Source organism: Mustela erminea, chromosome 6 (assembly GCF_009829155.1).
Source record: "Mustela erminea isolate mMusErm1 chromosome 6, mMusErm1.Pri, whole genome shotgun sequence".
In the NCBI taxonomy this organism is placed as follows: domain Eukaryota; kingdom Metazoa; phylum Chordata; class Mammalia; order Carnivora; family Mustelidae; genus Mustela; species Mustela erminea.
In genome coordinates this window covers 51,416,660-51,439,691 of record NC_045619.1, presented here as the reverse complement: position 1 = coordinate 51,439,691, position 23,032 = coordinate 51,416,660, and the positions used below count along the sequence as shown (strand labels likewise).

Below are 23,032 nucleotides of genomic sequence, written 5' to 3'. Positions count from 1 at the left end.
TTAAGGAAACAAGTGGTGTCAAAACAATCGGCAGCTAGTCCTTAGAAAATCCATCTCAGCTTCTTGGGTCATTCTTTAATTCTTTAATTCATTCTTTAATTCAAATTTGAGGTGAGTCTTTTGATCAGAATTTGGAAAGCTGTAATATATAAGGGATAATGAAAGCAGTAAGCTATTGGCAAAAGAAGATTTGAAAGTCCAAAACTAATGACTTTGTTGTGAATATTTATTTTTCAGTATCCTTCCCTTTGGCACGTTTACATTTAAGGTCTCAATTTAATTATGGAGAGAAAAGCCTAAAAGTGTAAAAACCACCATTGCAATATAACATCCTGTAAAATTTTACATTGTAAACATTTTTCATTTTCCCACTAAGTCTAGTAGAGAAAATGGTACCTGTTACTTGAATAGCCACAAATTACTGAAAATGGTGAAGTATAATCTCCCTGGAGAGCTCTGATACTTAAGTGATTCTCAACTGGTTATTCAAAGGATTTGTGATGGAAACATGTTCTTGCTTGGGAATAAAGAGCAATCAATAAATAGTGCAGATGCCAAAATGAGAGGTGAGCTGAGTGGCTCTGCAGTTATCTGTAGAGATATGCAGAATTTGAATTATGAATTACATAAACATGGGCTAAAGTGACATTTTAAAAAGGAATATGACCTTTCCTATAGTCAGTATCAAATTTATTTCCCAGTATGGAGGATATTAAGAGATACCTGGTAGACATTCACACCATTTTTTGGCCTTACATCATAGTGTCAATGTGTTAGGGATTAAGGACTCCATAGGAGGATGATAATGCAAAGGGGTGATCTCAGCCGCTGTGGGGACACTGGCTCTTTGGGCTGTGGCAGTGTTCTAGATGATCATCATGTAGATGAGCAACAAAATGTCATCAATTAATTTTACTAAATTCATCATTAGAAAGGCCCTGAGGATAAAGAGTTTTAAGACTGTCATTTCCTACCCTGTTTGAGGGAAGGCAGAGAATTACAAGAAGTTTGATGAAAGAAAGGAGTGTCATCAGGAACAGTATTTCAATTTGGAATGGATTCCTTTAACATTATTTCTGACCCTGCAATAAAGTCAACAACTATTAAAAGTGGGCTCCTTAGTGTTCTGTGAATCTGGGTGTTTTAAATGACCTCCACCAGCTGCACTTACCTCTGTGCCTCACTAGATCACGCTTATCACTTAACATTTTATTCTAAAACATATTTTAGTTGGCATTATGAAAGGCTTTAGTGTTGTATGCCCTTACAATTAATAACTTTGGGTAATTTGTATTACTAAGTACAGTAATAACTAGCAAACAATAACACAACAAACACCTGTGTAATGCATACCCTGTCCCAAGACTTATTTTGAACACTTGTATTAACAGTACATATAATGATGGAAAAGAGCTGAGTGAATAGAGCATAAGCATGCCAAAAATACATTTCAGTGGCTAGATTGCTTCAAATACCATAAGTTGTCATTTGCTGTTCCATAATTATATCTTCAAACTTTGTCACATTATAAGTGAAATTTATATGGATGATATACTTAAAAAGGGCATTAATAAAAAAATACCATTAAATATAAGTTAAAAATTTTTGTGTGTTGCCACCCATATTAAAGCAGTGATTGTGTTGGGTTGATGCTAACTGATTTTTCCTTTCTTTTATAGTGAAATAAATACATTTATTTAAAAACAGACATTAATTATATACTTTGCTTCAGTTCTGTGTGGCTGATGAAAATCACTGGCTCTATTTGTATAATTCTCTGATCTGGACATAGATGAAATATTCTTCTTGGACCTCTATTTGGTGAGACTCTGCTCACATAACAATTTGATTTAAATCTCTTTGTCTTCTTGAAAGTGTGCTTTTTTTTTTTTTTTGAAGATTTTATTTATTTAGAGAGACATTGTGAGTGGCAGGGAGGGGCAGAAGGAGAGAGAGAATTCGAGAAAACTCTGTGCTGAGCGCAAACCTGACATGGGGCTTGATCCAAGACCCTGCGATCATGACCTGAACCAAAATCAACAGTCAGTCACTCAACCAACTGAGCCATTCATGTGCCCCTCCTTGAAAGTGTGCTTTAAGAAAATAACATGTACTAATAAAGTAGCTTCTGAATGTGTCTCTCAAGAACTTTTGATGATGTTCCAAGAATGTGGAACTGAAAGAATTTCACTCAGGGTCCAGAAACAACGCCACAGAGCCTCTGGGTCTCCTGTTGTTGCTTTTGACTATGGCCATATGAAGTAGGCTGGCAAGGTCAGAATCCATTATATTTGAAGTTAGAGTTTGTAATTAGCATTGGCAATGACTGCATAGCATGATGCAGCTAGGCTTAATGGATTTGTCCAGACAGCCAGTATTCTTATCAATAACAAATTTCACAGTAGAGGTTTTAGGGTGTGCATTTGATTTCTCTGAGAATCAGTAAATATCAGCTTTTCTACCGCAATTCTAAGACTGTATTCTAGGACAGGAACTGATCAAAACAGTTTCTTGCTTGATTTTATCAGCAATAGGCAGTTTCCAGAGAAAACCTTTTTGTTCTTCTTTTTGAAGATGATAATGATGTTGTAATTTCTGAAATTATTTCATTCTTTCCTTTATACTTGGTATATATATTTTAAGGGGGTTTGTCCATCTACTGTTTTCATTGCCTTCTTAAAAATTCCAATTTGAAAACTACTTAGAAACTGACCAACCCTGATGGACATTGGGGAGGATATGTACTGTGGTGAGCACTGTGAATTGTGTAACACTGATCAACCAGAGACCTGTACCCCTGAAACAAATAATACAGTATATGTTAATAAAAAAAAAAAAGAAATTGGCCAACACTTTATCTCTGATCTTGACACTGACCTCTTTCATTGTTTCATTTTGTCATTATCAACAGATCTACCAAAACCACCCATGCCATATAAATATTTCTACACATCAGTTAGATCACCATGTAGTAGAGATGACCTATGTTCTTCATTTAACCTAAGTATTAACTTCTGTGGCTTAAATAAGTCCCTCAAAGTCAAAGAAAAATGGCTGATGAAATAAATGATAGATTTATAATGTCATAGTTTAAGTTCTAGACAGGACTTTCTGTTTTTAGTTTATTTGTAATATCATAAACAGTCTTAGTCTCAAACCTCTCCACTGGAAATACTTATGTAGGGGCAAATAAAACCTAAATTCTATGCCAAAGAGAACAACAAGCTTGCTTTAAAGTTTGGGAACAAACTTCACAGGTTGTAGATTTATTACTTAGATAAAAGGAACTCAGAGCATGAACTGTAAGAGGGAGGTGGCATATTGGAGAGTCTGAAACCTCTATTAGGAAAAGTACATTTAGTTTTATTAAATGACACTAGTGGAAACTCAGGTAGAGGTAAGTAGGGTGCTTATTTGAGAAGCACATGAAAAGACTGCCTTGTATTCAAACAAAGAATGGGTCTATTCAGGAGAATAATTCACTTCTAAATTAAGTTGTTGAAAAACCTTGCTGGCCTGGCTCGCCATGCAGTAAATTTTCTTTTCATGGAGAAGAATAAAAGACACCCAAATATTATCAAGAGAGGAATGAGTGCTGGAGGCCATTTAACTTGCTTCCAAGCAACTTGGCTGAATGTTAAGGTTGTTCTTTCCAGAAAAAATGAAGACATCATTTAAACAGCAAAAGGGGACAACCCAGAAGGCCTTCACTCTGGCACTCTTTCTTGGGTAGACGCAGAGAAAGGAAGCAGAGAACTGCATAACCATGGGGAGGAACAGAAAGAATCCAGTATTTCTTTTCTATCTTTGAAGTTCTGGGTTTGTGGTGCATACTTAATCTAATATATTAGCATGATAATTACAAGAGCCTCTGAGTTAAGAAATAAAGGTTCTTCATAAAACCACAGCTCTCAAACCTCTTTAAATTCATGTATCATGATGCTGACCTAAGTGTTCATGAAGAGAACTGGAACAATAAAGGTATTTGATGTGTTCTGAAGAAAATTTCAGGCGATTCACAGATACAAAGCATACAGATGCCATAAAGCTGGAAAATTTACAAAGAATTTTTGTTGAGTGTTTACTAAACTCCAGTCACTCTTCATCATCATTCTCACAAGAACCTGGTATTATAGCATGCATGTTGTGTTCAGATTAGCCGGGCATTCAGTACAAGCATTATTAGTGGTATCTGAAATAGCTCCTACACTGTATGTGAAGAGCAGAAGGAAATTCACGGAAGCAAGAAAGGAATAGAGTTCAATGCTAAAGTCCCAAACAAAATGAATCAGCACACCCAATGCTTAAAATAATCTGACGCCTGAATGTCTAGACCAAAAATTGCCAGATTTCACATTCTTCTCACATCTCACATCACAAGATGAAGGGCATTCATCTTGTCACCTCCCTGCAAAATTTCATCCTTCAAACTCACAACTCATTATCCTTGGATGCTGGGACACTGTGCTGATTGTTCCCCCATGTTTTGATTTTCCTGCACTTCCTTGTTAACCCTCCTCCTCTCAGTTCCTGATTGTTAAAAATTGCTAAGACTCAGGCCTCAGCTCTTCCCTCTGTATTCTATCATAAAACTCAGGCACTTACACAGATGAAACTGTTTCCTTTTGGGTCAATAATGCTCATTCAACAAGAACCATTCCCACTGCTTCATGGCTAAGCTCATGTGCACAGAGCTTCCTTCATTACCTTTCCAAACCAGATGCTGCACTTGATGTCTTTGTATCTGTCAACAGTATTTTCATTTTTCCAATAACAAAAGTACTGAACCTCTGAGTCATTGTTGTTTCCTGCCTCTACTTCGTCTCCTGATAGCTGGACAGACACCAAGAATTTTCTCCCCTCTCCTTGTATAATCTTTTGATTCTTCTCTGCCTTTCATTCCCACTGCTTCCACCCTAAGCCAGCCCTTATTTCCTCATACTGGTATTATTGTAACATTTTCTGAAATATCTTTCTAGCCTTCCTCTTTAAAATCTCTGCCATGAGGTGAGCCAATATATCTAGTGGAAACATCAGTTTTGCCATTTCACAATGCTTTTCTTTCAGCCCCTTTCTCTAGGAAAAGGCCCTTAGCCTGATAAGTGTCCTCCACAGTCTGGTTCCAAATTCCCTTTATTTCAGACTGCTACCCAACAGGGATCCTCTTCCGGAGCTCACCTGGCCTGCTCTGAACACCCCATAACCGTACCTATATTCCAGTGTTTTCACCTACACTGGCTGGCAACAGGACTCAAACCAGTGTGGCCCTTAGACAAATACTGTCCCATATTATTATTAAACTTTTCCCATGTGTAGATCATGTATTGTCATGTACAGATTGGAACTTCTATGGTTAAAGATGGGATTATATTTATCCCCATACCCCCACAACTACGCTACTGGAGATTCACTCAGCATTGGGTACAGCCAGGTATTTAATAAATATTCACTGAATGAATGAATGACCGATTGAGAAGCATCCAGAGGCGTAAGACCAGTGCATTCCAGAATATTCCATTCACATTGTTATGGTGAAATGGCACTAGCCTCTGGTTTTACTGACTGGGCATTAGCTTATCTGTTTTGGCAATTGCTTAATTACTTTTATGGGTCAAAAGGTTCTCTTTTACTTTGCTGGGTGGCCAGTCACCATAGCATGTATAGAGAATAGAGAATATTTTTGGAAAAAGAGCAAGGAAACAAACACTGACATTTGATATCCAGTTGATCTTTGTGTAGTTTGTTTGTTACTGTTTTATGCTTATTTAGGGACAAAACCTTGGCAATGAGGCTCCAAGAATAAATATAAGCAGATAATGTAGATAAGGTCCAGTTCTGAAACATGATGTTGTCTAATGCTCTTCTGGTTCATAGTTCCAGAAGGGACGTGATTCCTTCTCTAAGTAACATATATATAATTTATAATTATATATATAATTTCTATAATTTCAAGTTTATAAAATTTTGTATAACTATATGTAAATTTATATAAATCTTGTCTTCTGCAAATTACAATATGAAATTACAGTGTCACTGGGAAAGGTGAAATATCAACAAAGACTTCTTTCATGACTTCTTTTGAAACTGGCTCTAAGGAGAACTTGTTTCAGAAACAAAATTAAAAAGCTCCTTTTCATGAAGAGTAGTTATTTAATTGTGAAACTGGCCTTGGCTTAATGGATGATGAAATGAACACTACTTAAAGAGAGAACACTTCTTAAAGAGAGAATCTCGATCGGCCTCATCCTTCTGTTCCAGTAATTGGTTTTATCCACACTGCCATTGACCACAGTTAGCGGGCTGGGTTGAGGGAGTAAAGTTATTGGAATATAGTGGTAATATTAAAACTTCAAGTCCAAGTAAACACATCCGGGACCATGAAAGTTTTGTAAACTAAAACTGGCAGGAGATCACACAGTTTGGCTTCACATGCATCTGAAATATCTAAGACATTTTCCATCTTTTTCCTCCTACGGTTTGGAATCACCATTGCTCATGCAAACCAGAAACAGACCTGGCTATCTGACAAATCACTGGCTAGTCATTCTCTTTTAAGATTCCTAAAGATAGAAAAGCAATGTAATAGAGCACTATATTGCTGTTTTGTGTTAGATAAAACCAAAAGCCAGGGTTTTTTATTTTTTTGAGGGCGAGTAACAAGGAAGTAGAAAAGCCAAGCATTGGGGAATGGAAAAGAGGTTTTTCTTTTTTATTTCTTTTAAAGATGGGAGGAAAAGGGTATCAGAATGGAGATAAAGTAGGCTTTAAAAATAGAGCCCCCCTTCAGCATACTGCTTTCACCAGACTGCCAAAATTTTCCATGGGAAGGGCAAGATAGGCAGGAGAGAGGCTTTTGAAAACTTCATTCCTGCTTATTCCTTGAGGCTTCTGGGGCAAGGGCCTCCGTACAGTAATCCTGCCCTAATTCAAGCATTTGCAAAGTTATGGGTCAATGGCAACCCCAAAACTGGGCACGAAGAAAGACAGTATTGGGCAATACGGAGGAGTTGTAAGGAAACGTTTTGAGGAAAGAAAACTTTGTTCTAACGGGCATAGCTAGCACTCTGTGCACCAGGAAAAGTCCAAACGGGAGGCGTGGGAAAAGAAACCTCGGGAGCACAGCCACACCTTTCTCTTAGAGAGTAGGATGGTATTAATTGGAGAACGCAGAAGGGCTAAGAAGGCAGTGGTATGAATGCAGGTGTTCTAGAGGCGATGAGAGCAGATTTCAGCTCTCGAAAAAGGAAAAGGAATACTTTCTCTGTTTTTCTTTCTTCTTATCTCAAGATTTATATTTGAATATTGCTCTTTTTTCTTTTTAAATTGTGTTATTCACCATACAATACTACATCATTTGTTTTTGATGTAGTGTTCCGAGATTTATTGTTTGCATATAACACCTGGTGCTCCATGCAATATGTGCCCTCCTCAATACCCATCACCGGGCTAACTTTTCTTAAAGCTTCAGCAGCAGTCATTGGGTATTCCTGTACACCGGGCGGGGGAGAAGAGAATGGGCTAAGAGCTCTGTCTTGGATAATCATTTCACAACTGAGCAATTACCCTCACACCTCCTGTATTTATTTCCTGTGCATTTATTCCTCATCAGTATCTCATTCCCTTCATCTCCCTTTCATGCAGTTCACATGGTGGTGTATTTCAGCACATCACATTTTTTAGGACAGAATGACCTTTATAAAATGTCCAAATAAATCTGTGTAGCACATATAAGTAGCTCCAAAGAGGCAAGACTAATGTCCCATTTCTTTCAGAGTTCTTTATAATGCATAGTCTCCTTTCCATTGATTTAAAAAAAAGTTTGAAAATTTTTAACTAACTTAGAATTATCAGTAGATTCTCAATGATGGCTTTCAAAATATTTAACATTAGGTCATGTTTTTCCTAGGCTTAGCTTCAGATAGTTTTCTAACATTCTTTAATATATTTTTATTGAATCCACATGGACAGTATTAACTTACTTCTTGATAAAAAAAAAGAAACCAACAGGGAAAAAAATCACTGTCCTTCTTGACTTTGTGTTTTGAAAAAAAATACATTAAGCTATTTGGTAAATATGAAATATGTCTTAATTTGCCTTCTTTATTCATATAATCACAATTTCATGTATCAAAATACTATGTTACAAGATATCATCCAATGACCAGTTGTTTTTTTCCTATCTAAGTGTCAAACAGAAAAGTCTGTGATTTCATAGTTACAGATTTTCGAAGTCTAAAAATTTAGGGAACTAGTGTTACTAGCAGAAGATTCAAGTAGCAGTCATCAGTATAAATTTGTTTTTACTTCAGAAAAAGTGATTACCTAGAACATACAGTGTCATCAGCCCTTTTACTCTTGTAAATTCCTCTAGGTATTTGCTATTTTAAAACTGTTATTCATACACGCATTATTCATCCTCTTTAAGACAACAAGAAACTGAGGCAGAACTGAAGCAATTTCCCTGGAGGACACTGAAGATGAAAATCCAAAATCTGAGGACTGGCTAAATCTACTGCCCAACTTGAATTGCCCTCTAGTACCCCTGAGCAATTCTTTTTTTTATTTGATTTTACTTATTTATTTGTTTGTTTGTTTGAGAGGGAGAAGTGTTGGGGGAGGAACAAAGAGAGAGAGAGAGAATCTCAAGCACAGTCTCACAACCCTGAGATCACGACAAGAGCTGAAATCAAGAGTTGGGTGCTTACCTGACTGATCCACCCAGACACCTCCTTGAGCAATTCTTTTTTTTTTTTTAAATATTTTATTTATTTTTTTGACCGAGAGAGATCACAAATAGGCAGAGAGGCAGGCAGAGAGAGAGGAAGGGAAGCAGGCTCCCTGCTGAGCAGAGAGACCGCTGCGGGACTCAATCCCAGGACCCTGAGATCATGACCTGAGCCGAAGGCAGCGGCTCAACCCACTGAGCCACCCAGGCACCCCTCCTTGAGCAATTCCTTTAAACATCCCTACTCTCTCCCTTCTCCTACACACAACAATTCCATAGTTTCCCCAAAGTCCTCTGCTCTAGCCCTGATATCTTCACTCGACTGATGACAATACCCTATTCACAAACAAAACAGAGATTGCTAGGTATGAATTTCTTTGAACTTTCCCTCCATCCACCTACAAATAGCCCACATTCACATTCAATCTGCTTCCTTCCCATATCCTCTGAGATTGGCTCTAATAGTAATGTCATCTCCCTCATGTATATTAATATGATTAAAAGGTTAAAAACCAAACCCTGTCTCTACCTGGCTACCTTTCTTCTTACCTGTCATTACAGTGCTTCCAGAAGGTCTATACTCATGGGTTCAGTGTTCTTGCTCATCAGTCTTCTGCTCACTAGTAAAGCTTTTGCCCTCATCATTTTAAAAAAGATTTTATTTATTTATTTGAAAAAGAGAGAGAGAGCGAACGCATGATGGAGGAAAGGGCAGAGGGAGAGGGAGAAGAAGACTCCTGTTGAGTAGCGAGCCCGACATGGGGCTTGGTCCCAGAACCCTGGGATCATGACGTGAACCGAAGGCAGACTTTTGACTGACTGGGCCATGCAGGCACCCCTGTACTTATCACTATAAAATCTTCATAAAAAGTCACAAATAGCCTCCAAATTGTAAAATCCAATGAGCACTTTCCATCCATCCATATTCTCCAAAATTTTTTATTATAATAAAAAAATTTTTTTTGCTCTGTCTATAGCAACAGTCTTTGTGAGTTCCTCTTCTCCTTCTCCCATCAGTCTTTCCCTAATGAACTTCTCATGCTTCTCTTTCTATGATGGCACCTTAAAAAGAGTTCTGAATGTGGGCCCATGCACCCTTAAAGAATCCATAACTTTTGTGTCCATATATATGTGACTATTTTTCTGGGGAGAGCAGACCCTAGATTTCATCACGTTCTTAAAAGAACCCAGGACTCAAAACATAATGGTAAGAGCCACTGCCTTAAATACTGATGTTTCCAGGAAACAACTGCTGCTCTCCTCTTCTTGCTTCTCTGTCTTCTTGAGGGATTTTATCCATTTCTGTGACTTCAATTTATACCAACATTTCAAAGACCTCCAAATTTTTATCTCCAGTTTTCACGTTTCTTCTGAGCTTTAGATTCATATTGGCAGCTGTCTATCAGACATCTCTCCTTGGACTTAATATGTTTGGACCAAACTCATTACCTTCCTGATAAGCCTATTCACTTAGATTTCTTTACATAGCACTATGATCCTGATTACTCAAGATATAAACTCGGCAGTCCTTCTAGACCCCCAACTTCTCTCTCACCAGCCACCTCCACAAACTCTCACTGATTTCTCAAATCTATTCCCTTTCTTTTCCTTCCCACTGTTATTACCAAAATTCAGATATTTCTCACACATAATCCTGTAATTGTCCCCTAACCTGTCTCCCTAGTAACTCCTGCTGTCCAGATTTATAACTTCAAGGCTAAATATCATTTAGTTTTCTTCCTAAATGCCACCTGGACTATACCACTGCTCCCACTTAAAAGTCTTAACTGTTTCTAATCACGGGGAAGAGTTTAGATGCAGCTTTACAGCTGGTTCTGCCCACGGGGCTCCTTTCATGTCTCCCCTCACATCTTCGCTCCAGGTCTACCAAGCTTTGAGTCCATTGAACTACCATGCTTTCTCATGAACCCTGCTCCTGACTCTGTGCCTGGATTGAACTCTACTCCCTGCTCTTGTCCACTAAGGAGACTTTGACTTACCTGTCTAGGCACAGGTGAAGTGTCATCTCTTTCATAAAACTTTCCCAACCCAGATCCTTCTTTCCTGTACTTTCCCCCATATCTGTATTATTGTACTTCCAGTAACAGTCTATTTATTTGTCTTCCCCATTAAACTCTCCTCTATGGAAGGAACTTTGCCTATTCTTATTTGAATCCCCAGTGACTGACAGTTTTTATGGCACAAAAGCTGTTTATAAAAAATAAATACAAGTTCTGAGTCAAATTAGTCATACCCTAAAAAAAAGGGGGTAAATCACATCTTACTGAAATTGTCTTATTTGTTTAGCTTTAAAACAAATTAGAAACGTCTTTTTGAACTATTATTTTAGAGGGAATTTAGAGGATAGAAGGACGAGTAAGACTATACCGCAAACATATAATCAGTGAAATCCAGGATATGGGAAACTATGGGCCAAACACCCAGTCTCCTCAACAAAAATCTGAAGGAAGGGAAAAAAAAGAGAGAGATGGGAGGGAAACCTAGAGGTTAAAAGAGAACTAAGGTTTATCAACTCGCCATCATGTGTGCACCTACCTTGAATTCTCACTCAAATAAACAAACTTTAAAAATGGTTGACCTTTATGAGCCATAGTTGGAAATTTAAACAGTAACTAGACATTTGATTATGTTAGAAAACTATTTTTAATGGTTTTGAGGTTCTTTTTTTTTTAAGATTTTATTTATTTATTTGACAGGCAGAGATCACAAGCAGGCAGAGAGGCAGGCAGAGAGAGAGAGAGAGGGAAGCAGGCTCCCCGCTGAGCAGAGAGCCCGATCCCAGGACCCTGAGATCATGACCTGAGCTGAAGGCAGGGGCTTAACCCACTGAGCCACCCAGGCGCCCTTGAGGTTCTTTTTTTAAAAAGGTTTTTAAAATCTTTCATAGATAAATACTAAAATATCTGTAGATGAAATGACATGTTACCTGAGAGTATTTCAAAATAGTATGGGAGGGAGCCATGGGTAGGGAGTGTAGATAAGACATGGCTGGCCATGAATTAATGATTCTTAGATCTAGGTGATGGATAAATGCATGTTTATTTTTCTGTTCTGTCAATATTTGTACATGTTTGAAATTTTCCATAAGAAAATCTTTATAAAAAAGAAAAAAAAAGCCTCATATGGGCATCTGTGTTGAATGAATGAGGTTTGATTCATGGAGAATAACACATCACAAGTGATAGGGTAATGCTTCCCCCTTGGGCTGGAGTCTCATTAACGGCAGCTCCCTACTCACTCTGGTCCTACTACACCCACTTCCTTGCTGCTTCCCTAACGTGCTAGGTACACTCCCATTGGAGGGACCTGGCATGAACTATGCCTTCTGCTGGGGTGCTTTTCCCCAAGATAACCACATAGCTTATCCCCTTATTAATTTTATTCCTCTCTAGTACAGTGGCATCTCCTGGCTGTCTTCTCTGAAACAGCACCCCTCACCATGTATATTTTTATTTTCTGCTTTATTTTTCCACTAGCACTTATCACCCCTTGACATACGTTCATTTAAATATTTAAAAACTTCTGTGTCTCTCTTCTGCACCACAGGGAACGTAAGCTCCACAAGGGCCATCACTCTGCATTCTTTGCTGGGCTCCAGTACCTAAAGTAGTGCCAGCACATTGAAAGTGCTCAAGGGGCACCTGGGTGGCTCAGTGAGTTAAGCCTCTGCCATCAGCTCAGGTCGTGATCTCAGGGTCTTGGGATTAAGCTCCACATTGGGCTCCCTGCTCAGCAGGAAGCCTGCTTCTCCCTCTCCAACTTCCCCTGCTTGTGTTCCCTCTCTAGCTATGTCTCTGTCAAATAAAATCTTAAAAAAAAAAAAAGTGCTCAGTAACTATTTATTGGATGGGTCAAAGAAGGAATGAATAAGGAAAGGTCAGCTAACCTAATGGTATCCTTTCTTTATCCTTGTTTATGTTTTAATTTTGGAAAAGTTTTTGTTATGAATTAATTAGAGTTAATTGACTTCAAAACCTTGCCATGATCAGAGCTGTTGGCTGAAATTGATCTGTAGCATAAAAGGCAAGATCTAAGAGAATCAAACATGCTTTTGGAAACATAAGCACAGTATAATTTTTGTTGTTGTTGTTTAGAGAATAGGTGTGTATGTGTGCCGGGGTTGGGGACATGGGCTGGGAAAGGAGCAGAGAGAGGGGAAAAGAGAGAGAATCTCAAGCAGTCTTTACGCCGCAGTGTGGAGCCCAAAGTGGGGCTCAATCTCAGGACCTTGAGCTCTTGACCTGACCTGAAACCAGGAGTTAGACACTTAACTGACTGAGTCCCCTTGCCTTTTTTTTTTTTTTTAGCACAGTTAATTTAATCACAATTTTTCTGATCACATGATTTCTTTCTATTCACATGTTAATACAAGAAATTGGTGGTGTGAGATTAAACACTGAACTTATTTTTTAATCATTTTTAAAATTTTATTATCATGTTATTTAGTTTTTATATTTTAAATTTTATTTCCTTTCATAAGTTTAGACAAATAGTATTATTATCAGAGTTTCTCAAAACCAGAGACTACGACTTCTTCCGCTATCCCCACCTGGCCTAACACTGTACTAGACAATACAGGTAATAAAGCCTACTGACTTAAACCCGTACTTTTTTCAAAAAACACCTACTCTCCATTGTTGTCTTTATCAGAAAAGTTTTTATGTCAATACAAGTAAGTAAATATGAGTGTTAGAAAACTTGTAGATAATTGAACAAATGTGTGAAGGAAGAGCACACCAGCAGAAAGAACAGTGGTCCCAAGTCTCTCAGGTGGGAAGGTACCTGGCACATTTGGTAAAGAGCTAGGAGACCAGTGGTGGCAGGCCCAGAGCGGGCAGGGCACTGTGGTGACCAGCGTTCAACATCACCCCGTCACAGGTAAAAGGGTCAGGTGCGTCCAGTGGAGGAATGCAGGAAAGTGCTCATAATGACAAGATCAGCTCTAAACATCCTCTGGTGCCAGAGGAAACACTGTAGATGACACCAATGCCCTCTTACCTCTTGTCTCTGGTTTCCCTGGCCCCCACCTGCAGCCCAGCCTTCCAGACTTAGAGGAGCTGGAGGGGTCTCTGAAAAGAGTCAACCACCGAACCTTCCAGGATGCTGCTAAGGGAGGGGAGGAATTTTAACTGTGAGTGAGGATTGAAATTTTAACTACTACAGAAGAGCGGATATTTTAATTACTGAAATGAGAATAATCTTAGCACAAAAGTAATCCGAGGACATTTTATTATCTTTGGCTAATGAGAGAAAGTCCAGGATCTGTCTGAGGAGTCATCCAAAGGCCCAGGGAGAAAGTAACCTACACCACAGGTTTGCAGGGGCTGATGTGAGAAATAGGAAAGTTGGCCCTATGTCATGACACAGGGCAGCGTCTTGTTTATTTGGTATAATAAGCCTTTGGGTCCTTACATAAGGATCTTAGGAGGCAAAGAGCTGGCAGCATATTTCCATTTGTAACCTCATGGTCTTTCTATCTTGCCCATTTAAAACATGCCAGAATATTAGCACAAAAATGAACTATCCTTTATTTCTTTTTAATTATTATGTTACATATTAGCTTTCTCATATTTAAGAATTATTTCCTGTATAAATTCTTCAGTACTTTCAATTCCCCTTCCTGGATGTAAACCTAGTTGATGATCATGATTCTCTCCCAAGAGCACAGTGAATGACAGTACTTTGCAGTTAAAATAAACGGGTATGAGACAGACACCATAGTTAGTCAAGCTGATTCACTAAAGAAAAAAAAAAAGACACATTAAAGCTGAATCAACTGTCATCTTTCAGTGATGACTGTTGATCTGATGTGATGAAAGAAAGTTCATGCACATAGATGGGTTGATTTGGCTCCTGGATGGTCTGGAACATCGTTAACTCATACAGACTGATTCTGGCCCCGGTTCAAACTTCTCAGCCTTTGTTCTTAGGGCTCAGAAGATGGCTTTGAAGTTCAGGATAAAGTTCTTCTAACACACCATTACCAAAGAATAACCTTTTGATTATGATCTCATGAAAGTATAATCAATAACTTACATAAGTTAAAACCATGGCAAACAGTGATGGTCCTGTAATTGGACCTTTATGAATTCCATATGTTACAAACTCTGCATTAGCTAGCAGTCTTGCATAATACATATATTTCTTCCCCAAACATAGCTGTTGAACTTTCTTAAAAGGCTATGAAACTTTTCACAGCTACTGTCAGCCTTGAACTCTTCAGGCCCCCAAGCTCGGTTGTGGGTACGTAACAGGCAGGATTTTTGGAAAGCTTAAAAGGATAAATAAGTATTTCTCCCAAATCCAATAGACACTCATTTGTGCAAAGCAATTTAATCAAAGCCAGTAACTTTTTACTTAATTGCACAGTTTGTGTGCTTTAAAAAATATTTCAGGGGGAAAAAGACCTCCAGCAAATGATGGTTAAAAACATAAGTAGAAAATGTGTTCACTTAGCAAAGTCATGTTCTCACGTAATGTTCTCAAATAACTAGGACCTGGCTAGGAAACCATTAGGCTGTTATCTACATTATTTAAGACTGATATTTACTTCTCTCTCTCATTAAGCTATATTACACATTACTAAATTTAAAATGTACGTGTTTAGCTTAACTGGCTTCACTTTGGGAGGAAGGGCACTAAACATGCAAGAAGGGATTTGGGAAGAAAAGTACCTAACCCAACCCATGGTCACAGTAGTTAAAAACAAAATAAAAAAACAAAAAAAACAAACAAAAAAAAACCCCAACAGAGTTTTCTGATAGATTGAAGGGGCAAAGAAGAGGTCTGAGTTGAAGGAACATTTAGTGACAGACTGAAAGACATCCAAGGAAAGATGAATCCTATCCTTTTAGACCAAACATCAGATCTTTAAAGAGAGAGGAGTATATAAAGCCCAAACCAATAATTACAGGTGGGGGAAGAGGCATCAAAAGGGTTATTTTTGCATCTTAGCCCTCTCCTTCCCAACTACTATTAGCCCCCTGAGTGTTACTTTATTCGGTTTTGTTACCTGTTACCATGAACTCGTTTTTCTTTTGGAACATATTTGAAAATTGCCGAAGCAGAGTTGCGGGTGTGGGGTGTGTGCAAAACGGCCCAAGGTAATTGGGAAATACAGGCTTCCAGTAATGGAATGGGTAAGTCACAGGAATAAAGGGTACAGCATAAAGAAACATAATCGATAGCATTTTATTGGTGTTCTATGGTGACAGATAGTAGCTACACTTCTGGGGAACACAGTGTAACATACACACTTGTTGAATCACTATGTTGCTTACCTGAAACTAATGTTACACTGCGTGTTGCCAAAGCTAATTTCTAGCAGATTTATACACTTTCAGATTCCTCAGTCCAACATAGCACCATTAAAGTAATCTTTGTGACTCTACTGTCACTATATATACTTCTCTACCTGTAAATATGTTACCAGCTTTCCAATTAAAATTTGAATTACTGACTCACAACACATTCATTAAAAATGATATTTGGCTCCATTTCTCCTCTATTTGATTATTTGTAATTCCTAAATGCAGAGACTGTAACTATTTGCCAATCCATTTTCTTTTTTCTTTTTTTTTTTAAGATTTTATTTACTTGACACAGAGAGAGATTGCAAGTAGGCAGAGAGAAAGGGGGAAGCAGGCTCCCTGCTGAGCAGAGAGTCCTATGCAGGACTCGATCCCAGGACCCTGAGATCATGACCCAAGCTAAACGCAGAGACTTAACCCACTGAGCCACCCAGGTGCCTCTGCCAATCCATTTTCAATTGCCCAACTTTATTTATACAAGTATTTTCAAAGTCTTGCATGTGTGCATGCGCGCGCACACACACACACACACACACGTATACACACATGGATGACCAAAGAAGACCAGTACACCAAAGGGGAGAAGGATCAAGCTTTTAACATCTTTGGTTTGACGTTTTTTTTAAGAAAATACCACTAAGCTGGTTTTTGTCCACTTTCTGTCCAGTTGTGACAAAAGACAACAGGCTACACAAAGAGGAAAAGAAATAGATCAATAGGAAAACCAGATGTACACAAATCAGCAAGGCCAAATATGACCTAAATCATATTTTGTGTGAATTTGTGGAAACTAAAATATATTGAGAAATAAGTTTCCTGTATTCATTTTTTCTGGTCCCCCCCCCCCCCAAGAAATAGGAAAGGATGGCTCTGGAAATGATTGACCTTTCAGCATCAGTATTGTTTTCATGGTTCTTGCAACTAGAAGAGTAACCTAGATACCAACATAGTCATAAGAAATCAACAATTAAATTTATGTTCTTCCTTAAAAGAGAGGACAGGAAGCAACAGAGAGTCTACCTCTATGTCAAAATCACTATTGATTGCTTCCCACAATCGGGAAATCCAGCCTTTACTCTTCTATGAGATAGCTAAACAATCGATTTAAGAGTTTAAGAGTTTATGTTACACCCAAAACATAACCTACATCAGCCTGGTACATATTGGGTGTACATATTGGGTGGTGTTTCATTCAAATTGGTCTTGGAAACCAATCTATCCAATATTCACCTTCATGACTTTTATAAACAAAATGTGAAGGTGCTCACAAAAGTTGTAGAGTTACTTAAATTAAGTGGGCCTTAGTACTCTGGAAGACAGAAGAATCTAAATATTCTTAATTAAAATATGACAACACTAAAACCAGAATTAAATTTGCAGGGACAAAAGGTCAACCACTGAGGCATAATGGAACAATTGAGACTAGGGAAACCAGATCTGGAAATCATAGTTTACCACAAACTGAAGATGAGTTAGCAATTTTCTGCCATATGGAAAAGGTCAACTTGATTATGAAACTTACTGTGTGTAAAATTCTTCCTTCATGTTAGGCATTAGCCGTACTGCTAGTATCTATTTACAGAACAAACTGGTGGCTGCTGGACAGGATGGGGGTGGTTCCACAGGTGAAACAGGTGAAGGGGATTAAGAAGCACAAACCTCCAGTTATAAAATAAGTAAGTCATGAAAACGAAAAGCACAGTAGAGGGAATATGGCCAGTGAGATTATAATAATGTTGTGTGGTGACAGATGGTGACTCTACTTACTGTGGTGAGCGCTGAGTAATGTAGAGAATTGTCTTATCACTTTGTCATACACTCAAAATGAAAATAACATTGTATGTTAATTATCCTTCAATTTAAAAAAAAAAAAGAATCGGGAATTAAAAAAATACTGGTATCTATTTTAAATGATATGAATGAATCAGAAGGATTTAGAAAAACATCAGAAGTTTATTGAACCATAAGAGACTCTTAACTATAGGAGACCAACGGAGGGTTGCTGGAGGGGAGGCTGGTTGGGGGATGGGGTCACTGGCTGATGGGCATTAAGGAGGGCATGGAGGTAATTAGCACTGGGTGTTATATACAACTGAAGAATCACTGACCTCTACCTCTGAAATAATAATGCATTATATGTTAATTAATTGAATTTAAATAAAATTTTTAAAAAGTTTATTGAAACCATTTAAAAAGTCTTATGAAAAAGTGTTGTGAAAATTAAGTATTCCAAGATCTATAAAGAACTTCTCAAACTCAACACCCAAAAAGCATAAGTCAAAAAATGGGCAGAAGACATGAGCAGACACTTCTCCAAAGACATACAAATGGCTAACAGACACATGAAAAAGTGTTCATCCTCATTAGCCATTAGGGAAATTCAAATCAAAAGCACATTGAGATACCACCTTACATCAGTTAGAATGGCAAAAATCGACAAGGTAAGAAACAGCAAATGTTGGAGAAGTTGTGGAGAAAGGGGAACCCACTTACACTGTTGGTGGGAATGCAAATTGATGCAGCCACTTTGTAAAACAGTTTGGAGGTTCCTCAAAAAATTAAAAATAGAGGGGCGCCTGGGTGGCTCAGTGGTTAAGCCGCTGCCTTTGGTTCAGGTCATGATCTCAGGGTCCTGGGATCGAGTCCCACATCGAGCTCTCTGCTCGGCAGGGAGCCTGCTTCCCTCTCACTCTCTCTGCCTTCTTCTCTGCTTACCTGTGATCTCTGTCAAATAAATAAATAAAATCTTTAAAAAGAAATTAAAAATAGAGCTAACTTATGAGCCAGCAATTTCACTACTGGGTATTCACCCCGAAGATACAGATGTATCTTTGTTAAAAGAAGGGCCATATGCACCTCAATGTTCACAGTAACAATGTCCACAATAGCCAAACTGTGGAAAAAGACAAGATGCCCTTCAACAGATGAATGGATAAAGAAGATATGGTCCATATACACAATGGAATATTACTCAGCCATCAGAAAGGATGAATACCCAACTTTTGCTTCAACAAGGATGGTACTGGAGGAGATTATGCATAAGTCAAACAGAGAAAATCAATTATCATATGGTGTCACTTATTTATGGAACATAAGGAATAGTATGGAGGACATTAGGAGAAGGGAAAAATGAAGGTGGAGAAATCAGAGTGGGAGAAAAACCGTGAGAAACTGTGGACTCCAGGAAACAAACTGAGGGTTTTAGAAGGGAGGGGGTGTGGGGGGGTGTTGGGTGAGCCTGGTGAGGGATATTAAGGAGGGTACAGATTGCATGGAGCACTGGGTGTGATATGAAAACAATGAATCATGGAACACTACATCAAAAACTAATGATGTATGATCTCCCTGATATGAGGAAGTGGAGATGCAACATGGGGAGTTAAGGGGGTAGGAGAAGAATAAATGAAACAAGATGGGATTGGGAGGGAGACAAACCATAAGTGACTCTTAATCTCATAAAACAAATTGAGGGTTGCTGGGGGGTGGGGGGGTTGAGAGAAGGGGGGTGGGGTTATGGACATTGGGGAGGGTATGTGCTATGGTGAGTGCTGTGAAGTATGTAAACCTGGCGATTCACATACCTGTACCCCGGGGGATAAAAATATATTATACAGTTTATAAAAAATAAAAAAATAAAAAAATTAAAAAATGGGAAAAAAAAGAAAAAGAAAAAAACTAATGATATACTGAATGGTGACTAACATAACACAATAAAAAGAAAAAAATTTAAAAAGTATTCAGATTGATTACTTTTCCAAGTTCATTGTTGTCTATAGTTCTTCCTGTTTGTTGTTGTTATTTGCATATCATTCTGGAAAACCACTCCTACTTTGATGAAAATGAATTTTTGGTTCTTGTTCTCAAGTCCTAAAAAGTATAACAGAAAGAAACTACTAGATTTCATTGTAGCAAGGGAGATTATGGATGGAGAAAAAGTGTGGGCCATCAAAATGATGAAGCCCTGGATAGCTAAAGATGGTAGAGTTCTTACAGAAGGTAGTTAGAGATCTGACCCATATATTTCCTGTGAAGGCCTGAGATCTCTTCCTGCTCTGCTAATCTGTTGACCTTAAGAGACTCTTGTATTCACTAGCAGTTTCCCTGGCAGCTTTCACTCCTCAATCCTCCTGCTCTGGGCTGGGACATTGTCTACTTCTTTTCTACTTTTTCCCCTGCTGAACTTTATCATTTGTTCACGCTACTCTGTACTACTCCTCTTGATTGTTCCAAAATTTCTTTGTTCCAGAAAATCAAATCCTTCCTTACACTTATTTCTAAATTATCTTCCTCCCAGAAAATAAATATTTTCATACTACTCTTTCCATCAGACTTTTTTCAAGTATCATCTTGACGTTTTTTTCTTTCCATCTTTAGTGCTTTTCCCCAATTTCCTCCAATTTTCTTCAGTTTGCCATATTTCTTTGGGTGATCCTCGAGGAAATTGAGATAACAGAAGTTCTAGTACCATGGAGAAAAATCATGTTTCTTAAATGGAAGAAGAAAGAAGAGGAAGAGAGGTTGTAATGATAGTATTGGAAAAGGGGAAAGAACTCATCTCCAAGAAAGAGCCAATGAATTAAGAGAAGGACAACAGAACAAAAGGGTCAACACCCTTTGGGCCAATATCATGTTGTTCTTCCTCCATAGGCAGTGCATGGAACACAAAAGCCAACCTACAAGCCCAGGTTTTTAGAAACAGGTTAGCATAGGGTCAGGTCAAATTTTACAGAGTCATGTAAAAACAATGCTCTTTTAAAAGATATACATTATCTGACAATAAACGTGTTGCAAATCTCATAAAAAAATTGTGTATATATTTCTTTTGATACTGTTGGAATTTCTGTAATAAGGGACCTCAGAGAGGTTTGTGAACAGGTCAGTCTTTTCACAAAGTCCCTCTAATGGGGAAATTGACACTTTAGAGTTGGAGAAAGTCTAGGAGATCATTTGGGGAAACTGGAGGCCAGGGAGGTTAAATTATATTTCCAAGGCCCGTCCTTTCATGATACTTCCCTACCACTGTCTCTGTTACACTGTTACAATTAAAGAGAAAAAGAACCCAACAGTGATATTAGTCTGAGTTCTGGGGCACTACTATTGTTAAATACCTACACATCCCGGGCCCTGGTGCTTGGTGGAATGTGTCATGGGCAGAACCGCTCAGTGTCCTATCCCTATTGCCTCATCCTGCTATTCAGAGCAGTGACCAGCTCATCCAGCTCTGCCTCAAAATTTCACATCAATGTGCATGTGCTTGTGTGTGTGTGTGTTTACTGGACTGTCCAACCTAAAAACAGATCAACAGACTTCCTTATTCTTTATTCCAGGAGAAAAGTTATGAGCAATTCTTTCCTTACACATTTTGTGGGACTGTTGCATTGTGATGTGGTGATGTTACCTTCTCACGGGATTAAGTTGAAGACTGAAACAAAGTGGAAAGCTCTGCTCTGGCTGTCAGAAGATACACATTCCTTTGCCAGCTCTGTTGCTAACTCTGGTCCTCGGAAAGTCCGTTACCACCTCTGGTCCTCGGTTTTCTAATCTGAAAACTATGGAGGTTGAAGAAACCTTTAAGATTCCCTTCCCCTCTAAGAGTCTGTGATTCTGAGTGGAGGCAACACTTGGCAAGTCTTTTCCAGGGTTTAGCACAAATCCTTCCAGAGTGCCTCCTGAGCACAGGCGATGAACAGAGTTCATTCTGCATACATAACTTATAGAGAACTGGGCTCAATAAAGAGTTAGCTCTTGGGGCACCTGGATGGTGCAGTGGGTTAAGGATCTGACCTTTGGTTTGGGCTTAGGTGGTGATTTCAGGGTCGTGATCTCCAAGTCGTGGAGAATTGAACTCCATGTCGGGCTCTGCACTAAATGGGGGGAGGCGTGTCTGTTTCAGATTCTCTCTCTCAGCCTCTCACCCATCTCTCCTTCTCTTTCTAAAATAAATAAATAAATCTTTTAAAAAGTTAGCTCTTAATGTTGAAGTCTCGGGATATTAGTTCTGTGATCTCATGACCTAGCATCTGATGACTCATCTTCCCAGAAACGTGCAAACCCGGAAATTTGCTGCTCAGAGATCCTTGAAGGCACACTTTTGCCTTTATCAATTTCTGATGTTTTCAAAATGCAGAGGTACTATTTTGATGACCAATACCTGAGGCGGCTTAGAGTAGGAATGCTTTCCCTCCATCAGACCTGTCCATTTCCCTTTTGTGTGCCATGGGCTCGCGGCAGGAGATTTTTCTCAAAGAAGTACACGAGGGCTCCAGTCTTTGAAGTGGCTACAGAAGATCTCTGCAGCACAGAAGCCAGCAGTTTATAAACAATAATTTGTGTCTACCTACCAGGACTTTTTTCCTTCCCTGAACCACTTTATTCCATAGAGAGTAAATTTAGAACAAGTTAACAGACACTTCAAAGTCTAAAATGCAGAATATTTACTCATGTCAGACTTCTGGTTCAGATGAAACCAGCTCTTTGGATGTCTGAGTACTTTTCTTTAAAGAATCCTCTATATCAACTCTTGATCCTTTTTCCACTTGGATATATAGCTCTGGGAGCTCAGACCAGCAACTTAATTTGTTTTCTCTTTTATGGAACACCTTAAGCATATTTATTTGCTCAGAGTTCCCTTATTTTGATAAATGTGGTAAACATGCCATTCATTCTCTTAGAAAGTGCTATGTTCTAGCCGCTGATGACGATAGCTCTTTAGGTTTTAAAGGTGATCTACTTGCTGATCCTTCCCTATTCTGTCCCTTTGAAAATTGAGAAAATTATATCGCAGAGTGTTGGGAGAATAAATTCCTTCATATGTAAGAATTTTGTTTCAAGAGTATATGTGCAGAAATAAATGTTCCAATCACTTTTATTTCAAAACACTTCTGAATAAATATATATCTATATATGTACATGAAACACTCAGAAAAACTCATATATTTATTCATATTCGTTTAAAACTGATAGGAAATGGGTTTCC

The 23,032-nt window shown here is 38.4% G+C and overlaps 1 protein-coding gene across 1 annotated transcript in view; it reads right to left on the bottom strand.

The window, feature by feature from the left end:
- WIF1 (WNT inhibitory factor 1) overlaps positions 1-23,032 on the bottom strand; it is a 67,837-nt gene that overhangs the window by 25,306 nt on the left and 19,499 nt on the right. The window lies entirely within an intron of this gene.